Here is a 10255-nt window from a genome sequence, read left to right on the forward strand (position 1 = left end):
ATGTGAGGATCTTAAAACATCTAAGGTTAAAAAGATCATGCATTCAGTACTAGTTGATAGAGAATCAGATATTTTGCAGTGTTATTTGTATAATGGGTTTTCAAACACTTTATTGACTGTTGATAAATTGAGTTATGGTTTACTGAGTTAAAGCTTTGTGCTTGACAGTTATATTGAAATTAGTATATGTTTCAGTGAATTACAGTGTATACTGTTGTGACTTGAATAAGCCTTGTACCCTACAAAACTATTTCCTGTAGATCTGTTGTTCTGTAAAATGTGTTACTTTTGTAAAATGATTGCACTAAAAGTTCTTACTCTCGTGATTATTTCTCCCCTTTTTCAAGGGCGTAACATATACAGCTTGTCAAAAGTGACTTCGTGGCAGGTAAGAAAATTAGGTTAGGGTTAGCTAAAATGCAACAACAAATTTTCTTTTGATGTCAATTTGACATAAGATGCCTGTATTCCATCTACTCCTTCAAGACTGTTAGAAAAGCATTCCTCATGAAGCTGGTTGAGAGAATACCAAGAGTGTGCAAAGCTGCTGTCATGAAGGCAAAGGTTGGCTACTTTGAAGAACCACAAATATAAAATATATTTTGATTTGTTTAACACTTTTGATTACTACATGATTCCGTGTGTGTTATTTCATAGTTTTTATGTCTTCGCTATTATTCTAAAACGTAGAAAATGTTTACAAAAAAACCTTGAATGAGTAGGTGTGTCCAAACTTTTGACTGGTACTGTACATGTAGTTAAGGGTAAAGTGACTATGGATAGATAATAAACAACGAGCAGCAGCATAAAATAAAGAAAGAAAAGGGGGGTCAATGCAAATAGTCAAGGTAGCCATTTGATTAATTGTTCAGCGGTCTTATGGCTTGGGGGTAGAAGCTGTTAAGGAGCCTTTTGGACCTAGACTTGGTGCTCCGGTACCGCTTGCCGTGCAGTAGCAGAGAGTAGTCTATGACTTGGGTAGCTGGAGTCTTTGACCATTTTTTGGGCCTTCCTCTGACACTGCCTTGTATAAAGGTCCTGGGTGGCAGGAAGCTTTTGTAGCGCCTTACGGTCGGAGGCCAAGCAGTTACCGTATCAGACGATGATGCAATCAGTCAGGATGCTCTCGATGGTGCAGCTGTAGAACTTTGAGGATCTGGGGACCCATGCCAAATCATTTCAGTCTCCAGGGGGATTAGGTGTTGTAGTGCTCTCTTCACAACTGCCTTGCTGTGTTTGTTGGTGATGTGGAACTTGAAGCTCTCGACCAGCTCCACTACAGCCCTGTCGATGTGAATGGGGTGTGCTCTGCCCTCCTTTTCCTGTAGTCCACGATCAGCTCTTGCTGAGGGAGAGGTTGTTTCCCTGACACCACACTGACAGGTCTCTGACCTTCCCTATAGGCTGTCTCATCGTTGTCGGTGATCAGGCCTACCACTTGTGTCGTCAGCAAACTTAATGGTGTTGGATTCGTGCTTGTCCACGCAGTCTTGGGTGAACAGAGAGTACAAGAGGGGACTAAGCATGCACCCCTGAGGGGCTCCCGTGTTGAGGATCAGCGTGGCAGATGTGTTGTTGCCTACCCTTACCACCTGGAGGCGGCCCGTCAGGAAGTCCAGGATCCAGTTACAGAGGGAGGTGTTTAGTCCCAGGGTCCTTAGCTTAGTGTTGAGCTTTGTTGGCACTATGGTGTTGAACGCTGAGCTGGAGTCAACGAATACCATTCTCACATAGGTTGGGGCGGTATGCGAATTGGAGTGGGTCTAGGGTTTCTGGGATGATGGCGTTGATGTGAGCCAAGACCAGCCTTTCAAAGCACTTCATGGCTACAGAGGTGAGTGCTACTGGGCGGTAGTCGTTTAGGCTGGTTACCTTGGCATTCTTGGGCACAGGGACTATGGTGGTCTGCTTGAAACATGTAGGTATTACAGACTGTCAGGGAGAGGTTGAAAATGTCAGTGTAGACACTTGACAGTTGGTCCGCGCATGCTCTGAGTACACGTCCTGGTAATCCGTCTGGCCCTGCGGCTTTGTGAATGTTTAAATGTCTTGCTCACAATGGCTACGGAGAGCGTGATCACAGTTATACGGAACAGCTGGTGCTCTCATGCATGCTAAATGTTTCAATTTGCCTGCATTAAAGTCCCCGGCCACTATTTATCAAAGTTCAATAATTCATTTTGAACAGAGAAGCAGAAGGAGTAAAGGAGAAGTGGAATGTCAGTTCAAAGTTGTAATAAATGCATTACTAAATGAGTCTGACTTCTGTTTTTTCATAATGATGAAATAACCACGTTCGTTTGGCTTTTCATAAACTGGCCAGTAGATGGTGTAGATGGAACAACAATTTGTCTCCCTAAATGTGGAGTATGAAATAATTTTTACATAACTAATTTTTGCTATCGTTCTTTTTTTTACATCCATTGTTAGACAGTGGCAACGCGGAACATGGTCTTTTGCCTGCTAATGCCTGCAATGCAGTGAAGAAAACGATATGACAACAATAACGTCTAATGTAACTGGCCCCTCTAACAGTACAACTGGCCCCAGCTTGGCCCCCCCAGTTGAAATGGTCTAGAACCGCCACTGCTTGGCACGTGCGCTCTAGCCAACCGCTCACAGATGGTGTGGGCATAGCCTACTACATGAGTGTTTTATGGACAAAAGAGCAAGATTATTTTGATTTGTCGGCAGCCATCATGTCACCAGAAGACCCTCAATATTTAAAAGCTCATCACCATGCACTTTTACAACCCTGTGAAGTTCATCTAGTTTATTTCATCTGTAGCCTAATAAAACAAATGATTTGTAGTGGGAGGATCACACACCACATCACGTGACTCCAAGTTGATGGTTACTATAGCAATATATGCCATAAAAGCTTTCACTGCCATTTCTCACATTAATTGTACCACCACAAAAAGATCCCAATTGAATTTGAATTCCAGACTTTTCAATTTGAATTAGGATATTGAATTTGATTGTGAATTACAAATTCAAAAATATCACTAATGTAATCATTGAATTCATAAATTTAACTTGTATTTCATGATTTGAAACTGAATATTGCATTCGGTTATGAAATTAAGTCAATTTAATATATTCAGTTTCAATATTGGTAGTTATTGCATTCATTGCAAGTTTACAAACCATAATTTCAAGTCAATCAAAGTTTCATATATTAAACTTGTCAGATGCATTCAGAATCTGTTAAATTCAGTTCTCTAAATTCAGATTCAAAACCAGAGACAACATCCTGGCACTTTGCCAGCCAGGAAATGTAAAGGAGCAGATCAGAATCTGTCACGTTGTATAAATGATTGGAGACAGGCGCAGGAATACGTAATAGGGGTTTTTATTACTCCACCCAAAAATACAACATGCCATGAAAGGGCACGGGACGATGCCCAAAACAAACACGTATACAAAAACACAGGGATGTAACCCCTCAAAAAGAGTGAGGTAAAAGCTTGAATAAATACACGGGACGAGACCTGTAATAACAATACACGGGACCCGTCATAACAAGTGCACAACAATACACGGGACGAGACCCGTAATAACGAGTACACAATACAAGCAGCATGAAAGCTGAAACAACAAAGCGCTGGTACGCAGGGCTAAATAAATAGTAAAGCAAAGTACAGATACCCCCAAAAAGTACTTAAATAGTACTTTAAAGTATTAAGTAATTTACATCCCTCACCTTTGGTAGCTAGCTAGATGACTACATCCTGAGTTGTGCAGCCTACGTCAAATACAGATTTATACAGGGATTATTTAAACCACTCTTTGAAGAGCCCACCTTGCCTGGCGAGGGTTCAGTCTCCTCGCCGCCCAGGTATACTCCAGATTGAAGTGGTCAGTCCAGATGAGAAAAGGCTGTTTAGCCCCCTCAAGCCAATGTCTCCACGCCTTCAGAGCCTTGACAACAGCCAACAGCTCCCAGAGGAACCCCCCCAGCACCGACCAGCAGTGTGCCCTTTGCGGCCACAGATGGTGCAGGGAATGGCCCCTCCTCCGGTCGCCCTAAGTGCAGCACCTCCCAGCTCCATGGGCGTCGGAGCGGAGGTGCTGGAGGATGGATCTGACAGATCCCGATCCAGACGTGTCTCCTTCACTCCAGGGCTTCACGCCGCGTCTCCTTCACTCCATACGGCGTTGGCCCACTCCAGGGCTTTGCCTGAGAGGCAGGAGACGAGGGCGGACACACTCACGCCCCGAAGGAGCCGGGTGGACGGTCGCCAGGTAGAGCTCCAGCTGTAGTAGAAACCCCTGGCATCCGGCAGCCGTCCCATCATACTCGCTCGGGAGCGCGAGTCAAATCCCGCTGGGACCAAGTGGAAGAGGGGGGGGACAGTGGGACCTGTTGTAGTGGGGCTGGTAGAGGCGCTGGAAAACCTCCTCCTCTCTCCCAACAATCCAGTGTCTGCAGCACGCGATCCATGGCTGTGCCCAGACGTTGTAACATGGTCGCGTGCTGCTGAACGCGCTCCTCCACTGGAACTGGGAGGGCGTCTGCTCCTGCTGACTCCATTCGCGGTGAGTGATTCTGTAAGGATCTATGTGTAGCTGATGCAGAGGAGTCAGGCGCAGGACAGCAGAGATGAGTAAATAAAAATAACTTTACTCAAAGTCATCAACATACAAGAGAATTACCAAGCCCACAAATACGGACCACAATACAACAAACAATCACTCACAACCAAACATGGGGAACAGAGGGTTAAATAATAAACAGGTAATTGGGTGAGTGAAACCAGGTGTGTAAGACAGACAAAACAAATGGAAAATGAAAAGTGGATCAGCGGTGGCTAGAAGGCCGGTGACGTCGACCACCGAACGCCGCCGAACAAGGAGAGGGACCGACTTCGACGGAAGTCGTGACACACGCAAACACAGAACTAGCAGCCACATATAAACCACATGATCACTTTGCTTGTTGCATGTATAATTCCTTCTTGCATCTACGCTCTCGTCTCCTCTCACCATTTCCCTTCGCTTGTGGACTTCAGTGTACAATACAAAGGCTGTCTGTGACCAGGCAACAACAAAAAACATTCCAAGCAAACTTTCGTACCATAACCGCTAACCACTATACACAGCCTACATCGTTTTCACCATATTAACGTCATAGTCAACATAGCTACTAGAACTAACGCATTAGTAAACCCGCTACAATCATGCAGTACAGTGTACAGCAAGCAGTTTAGCAGTTACAACGGCGGGCCCCGGTGGCAATAAATGAATAAAACCAAACACTTACCTTGACTTGGAAGAGTTCCAGTATTGGATAGCCATAGCCATAACATATCATCCTTATCTGTTTGAACCGGGTGTTTGAGTAGGCTAAACGAGTTAGCTGCATTCGCTAGCTAAGTAAGTGAAAGTGAAAGTCTAAAATATATATATATATATATATATATATATATATATATATATATATATATATATTAGACTTTCACTTTCACTGCTCAAAAAAATAAAGGGAACACTAAAATAACACATCCTAGATCTGATTGAATGAAATAATCTTATTAAATACTTGTTTCTTTACATAGTTGAATGTGCTGACAACAAAATCACACAAAAATAATCAATGGATATCCAATTTATCAACCCATGGAGGTCTGGATTTGGAGTCACACTCAAAATTAAAGTGTAAAACCACACTACAGGCTGATCCAACTTTGATGTAATGTCCTTAAAACAAGTCAAAATGAGGCTCAGTAGTGTGTGTGGCCTCCACGTGCCTGTATGACCTCCCTACAACGCCTGGGCATACTCCTGATGAGGTGGCGGATGGTCTCCTGAGGGATCTCCTCCCAGACCTGGACTAAAGCATCCGCCAACTCCTGGACAGTCTGTGGTGCAACGTGGCGTTGGTGGATGGAGCGAGACATAATGTCCCAGATGTGCTCAATTGGATTCAGGTCTGGGGAACGGGCGGTCCATAGCATCAATGCCTTCCTCTTGCAGGAACTGCTGACACACTCCAGAGTGTGTCCTCCGTTAGTTGTAATAATTCCTGTTTAAGTCTATGGAAGGGAGTGAGAACCATGAGCCTCCTAGGTTTGTATTGAAGTCAATGTACCCAGAGGAGGACAGAAGCTAGATATCCTCTGGCTACACCATGCCCTTACAAAAATGTACCATGGTACTACTACGGTACTTTCATTCATACCATGGTACTACTATGGTAGTTTCACTTATACCATGGTATAGTCTGAATCATGGAAATGTACCATGGTTTTAGCCTTGAAGTATGATGGTACTACATTGGTACTGCCATTGTACCTAAATATTACCATAGTATGGCATCATTTATACCATGATATAGATCTGAATCATGGAAATGTACCATGGTTTTAGCTTTGAAGTATGATGGTAGTGCCAATCACCTAAATAATACCATGCTATTGTCTAATTTTTACCATGGTGTAGATGTGGATCATGGAAATACCATAGTTTTAACCTGCATTATACATTCCACCATGGTAACGCACAATTATGATAAATGGTACCAAAACGTAATTTATTAATTGGTAGTTACCATAGTACAATGGCAGTACAATGCATTAAATAAACACACCTCAAAAGAGGTTGGTTGGTATTATATTGATGAAATGATATACCAGTACGGGCAAGTTTCTGATAAAGTCAGAGGCAGGCTACAATTGTTGGTCCTAGTTTGTCTGTAACATCAAAGAAAAATGGAAATAGTTGCTATGAAAAATCGGTAATACTTTCTGTATTAATAGTATTGTTTTTTGCTCATACTTGAGTTCCCTGTGTTGCCAACTTGAAATGTGGGAGAATGTGAGATATACACTTCATGACCAAAAGTATGTAGACACCTGCTCGTCAAACATCTCATTCCAAAATCATGGGCATTAATGTAGAGTTGGTCCCCCCCTTTGCTGCTGTAACAACTTCCGCTCTTCTGGGAAGGCTTTCCACTAGATGTTGGAACATTGCTTCAAGGACTTGGTTCCATTCAGCCACACGAGCATTAGTGAGGTCGGGCGTAGATGTTAGGCGATTAGGCCTGGCTCGCAGTCGGCGTTCCAATTCATCCCAAAGGAGTTCGATGGAGTTGAGATCAGGGCTCAGTGCAGACCAGTCAAGTTCTTACACACCAATCTTGACAAAGCATTTCTGTATGGACCTCGCATTGTGCACAGGGGCATGAAAGGGCCTTCCCCAAACTGATTCTACAAAGTTGGAAGCACAGAATCATCAAGAATGTCATTGTATGCTGTAGCATTAAGATTTCCCTTCACTGGAACTAAGGGGCCTAGCCCAAACCATTATTCCTCCTCCACCAAACTTTACAGTTGGCACTATGCATTCGGGCAGGAAGTGTTCTCCTGGTATCCACTAAACCCAGATTCGTCCGTCAGACTGCCAGATGGTCCAATGGCGGCAAGCTTTACACCACTCCAGCCGATGCTTGGCATTGCGCATGGTGATCTTAAGCTTGTATGCGGCTGCTTGGCCATGGAAACTAATTTCATGAAGCTCCCAACTAACAGTTATTGTGCCGATGTTGCTTCCAGAGGCAGTTTGGAACTCGGTGGTGAGTATTGCAACTGAGGACAGACGATTTTTACACGCTACGAGCTTCAGCACTCAGCGGTCCCATTCTGTGAGCTTGTGTTGCCTAGATGTTTCCACTTCACAATAGCAGCACTTACAGTTGACCGGGGCAGCTCTTGCAGGGCAGAAATTTGAAGAACTGACTTGTTGGAAAGGTGGCATGCTATGACGGTGCCACCTTGAAAGTCACTGAGCTCTTCAGTAAGGCCATTCTACTGCCAATGTCTTTTTATGGAGATTGCATGGCTGTGTGCTCAATTGTATACAGCTGTCAGCAACGGGTGTGGCTGAAATAACTAAATTCACTCATTTGAAGGGTGTCCAAATACTTGTGTATATATAATGTATTGTAGCCTAATCTTTGGCATTTTGTAATCATTTACAGTATTTATAGTTAAAGGGTTAAAGGGTGTTGTGCTTATTTCGGGCCGCAGACGGAGCCTCTAGTGGTTGCTTCACGCGCTCTCACTCTACAGTGTCTCTCGTGCTAGCCTGCCTTGTCGGTGAGTCACTTGAATGAGAGAGCCAAGCCAACTGAAAACTAAAGAGAGAAGCAGCATGTTAAACAAAATATTTGAAACGTTTTCATCACGGTGGGCGAGTTATAAAGCATAGAATATGAAACACCAAGTTAAGTGGAGTGTAATGATATAATTGTTGTCATTTTTTGATAATGTTTTGATAGTTTAATTATTAAAAGTCTGTTAGCATAGAAGACTAAAGTTAGCTCCAGTCAAGCTTGCCTGTCGTAGTCATGGCGACAGGACCAATGAACGTTCACACAGTGTAAAAAAAAAGGGAAACATTTTAACTTGCTGTTTTTAGGGATATGTTGAGAATTACATGATGAAAATGTATCTATGAGATAAAATGGTAATTAATACCATTTTACAAATTGTTTGTTTAGTGTGTCGGCTATGTAGAATTGTACTGTAAGAGTAGCCAAGTCTGTTGAATGTGAGAGAGCCAACTGAAAACTGTTTTGAAGAGAGATGCACCAGATAAACTAGCTATTTTAAATCTTCATGGTTTCAGACTCAATTCATTCTTCTCACCATATGCTATCCAGGTCCCAAGGTTTAAGAGGGTACACTACACTACTAGACCATGTGTGTTGTGGTTTTTCACTATAAGCTAAAGGGGTATAAGAGGGTAGGTACTAGGCCTATTGCAAAGCGAGAAGTCAATGTTGCATTATGTGAGTACCATAAATTACGATGTTTTTGGTCGCTACCCCAAAAAGCATGGTAAACAACTACCATGCTTTCATGTTTCACTACATGCTGCTAGTACAAAACCATGGTATTGTTTTTATTGTACTACCATTTTTGTAAAAAAAATGTTTACATTTAACCTTTATTTCCCCTTGGCAAATCCATGGTTCCAGTGGTGTAAAGTACTTAAGTAAAAATTCTTGAAAGTAATACTTAAGTAGTGTTTTTTGGGGTATCTGTACTTTACTATTTATATTTTTGAACTTTTACTTTATCTTCACTACATTCCTAAAGAAAATCATGTACTTTTTACTCCATACATTTTCCCTTTCACTTAAAAGTACTCATTGAATTTTGAGTGCTTAGCAGGACAGGAAACTTGCCTAATTCACACATTTATCAAAAGAACATCCCTGGTTATCTCTATTTGTCAGACTCACTAAACAGATACTTTGTTCGTAAATTATGCCTGATTGTTGGAGCATGCCCCTGGCTATCTGTAAACGTTAAAAAAAATACAAGAAAATGATGCCATCTGGTTTGCTTTATATAAGGAATTTGAAATTATTTATACTTTTATTTTTGATACTTAAGTATATTTTAGCGATTACATTTACTTTTGATACTTAAGTATATTTAAAACCAAATACTTTTAGACTTTTACTCAAGTACTATTTTACTGGGTGACTTTCACTTTTACTTGAGTCATTTTCTATTAAGGTATCTTTACTTTTACTCAAGTATGACATTTGGGTACTTTTTCCACCACTTTATAGTTGAAAGTGGTAGCTAGTACAATGAAACAAATGTTTTTTTTGTTCACTACCATGGCAGGAAAATGCCATGTTAGTACAATGAAAAAACTACCATGGTACTATCATGTTTTTTAGTCACTACAATGGCAGGAAAATACCATGGTATTTGCACCAGTACCATGGTATTTTCCTGCCATGGTAGTTGACCCAAAAAACATTTTACTACCATGGTACATTTTTGTAAGGGTGACGTTACCCTATAGAGTGCTGCTGAGGCTACTGTAGACATTCAAAACAGTGTGCTTTAATCAATTATTTGGTGACGTGAATATATTTATCACAATTTTTTTTTAAATGAAATTCACAGAGGAGGATGGTTCTCCCCTTCCTCCTCTGAGAAGCCTCCACTGGAATATCAACATAATGTAAAAACGGTGCATTTCTACATTTTGTAGAAAAATATTACTAAGAGATTAACGGTGGGGAGCAAGAAAATACCTTCCTTTGGGCTAGAAACTCCTTGCATATTTTGAAAATCCCTTTTTTTAAAACTTTTTTTAAAACTTTTAATCCTACCCTGTGAGGTCACAGAGAAGCACATTAGGACCTTATATTATTAACCACAGATCATAGAAACGCGCTGTTTTCACATATGTAGACTGGTTTAGTGCTGGAGATTATGAATAG

Source organism: Salmo salar, chromosome ssa14 (assembly GCF_905237065.1).
Source record: "Salmo salar chromosome ssa14, Ssal_v3.1, whole genome shotgun sequence".
NCBI lineage: Eukaryota > Metazoa > Chordata > Actinopteri > Salmoniformes > Salmonidae > Salmo > Salmo salar.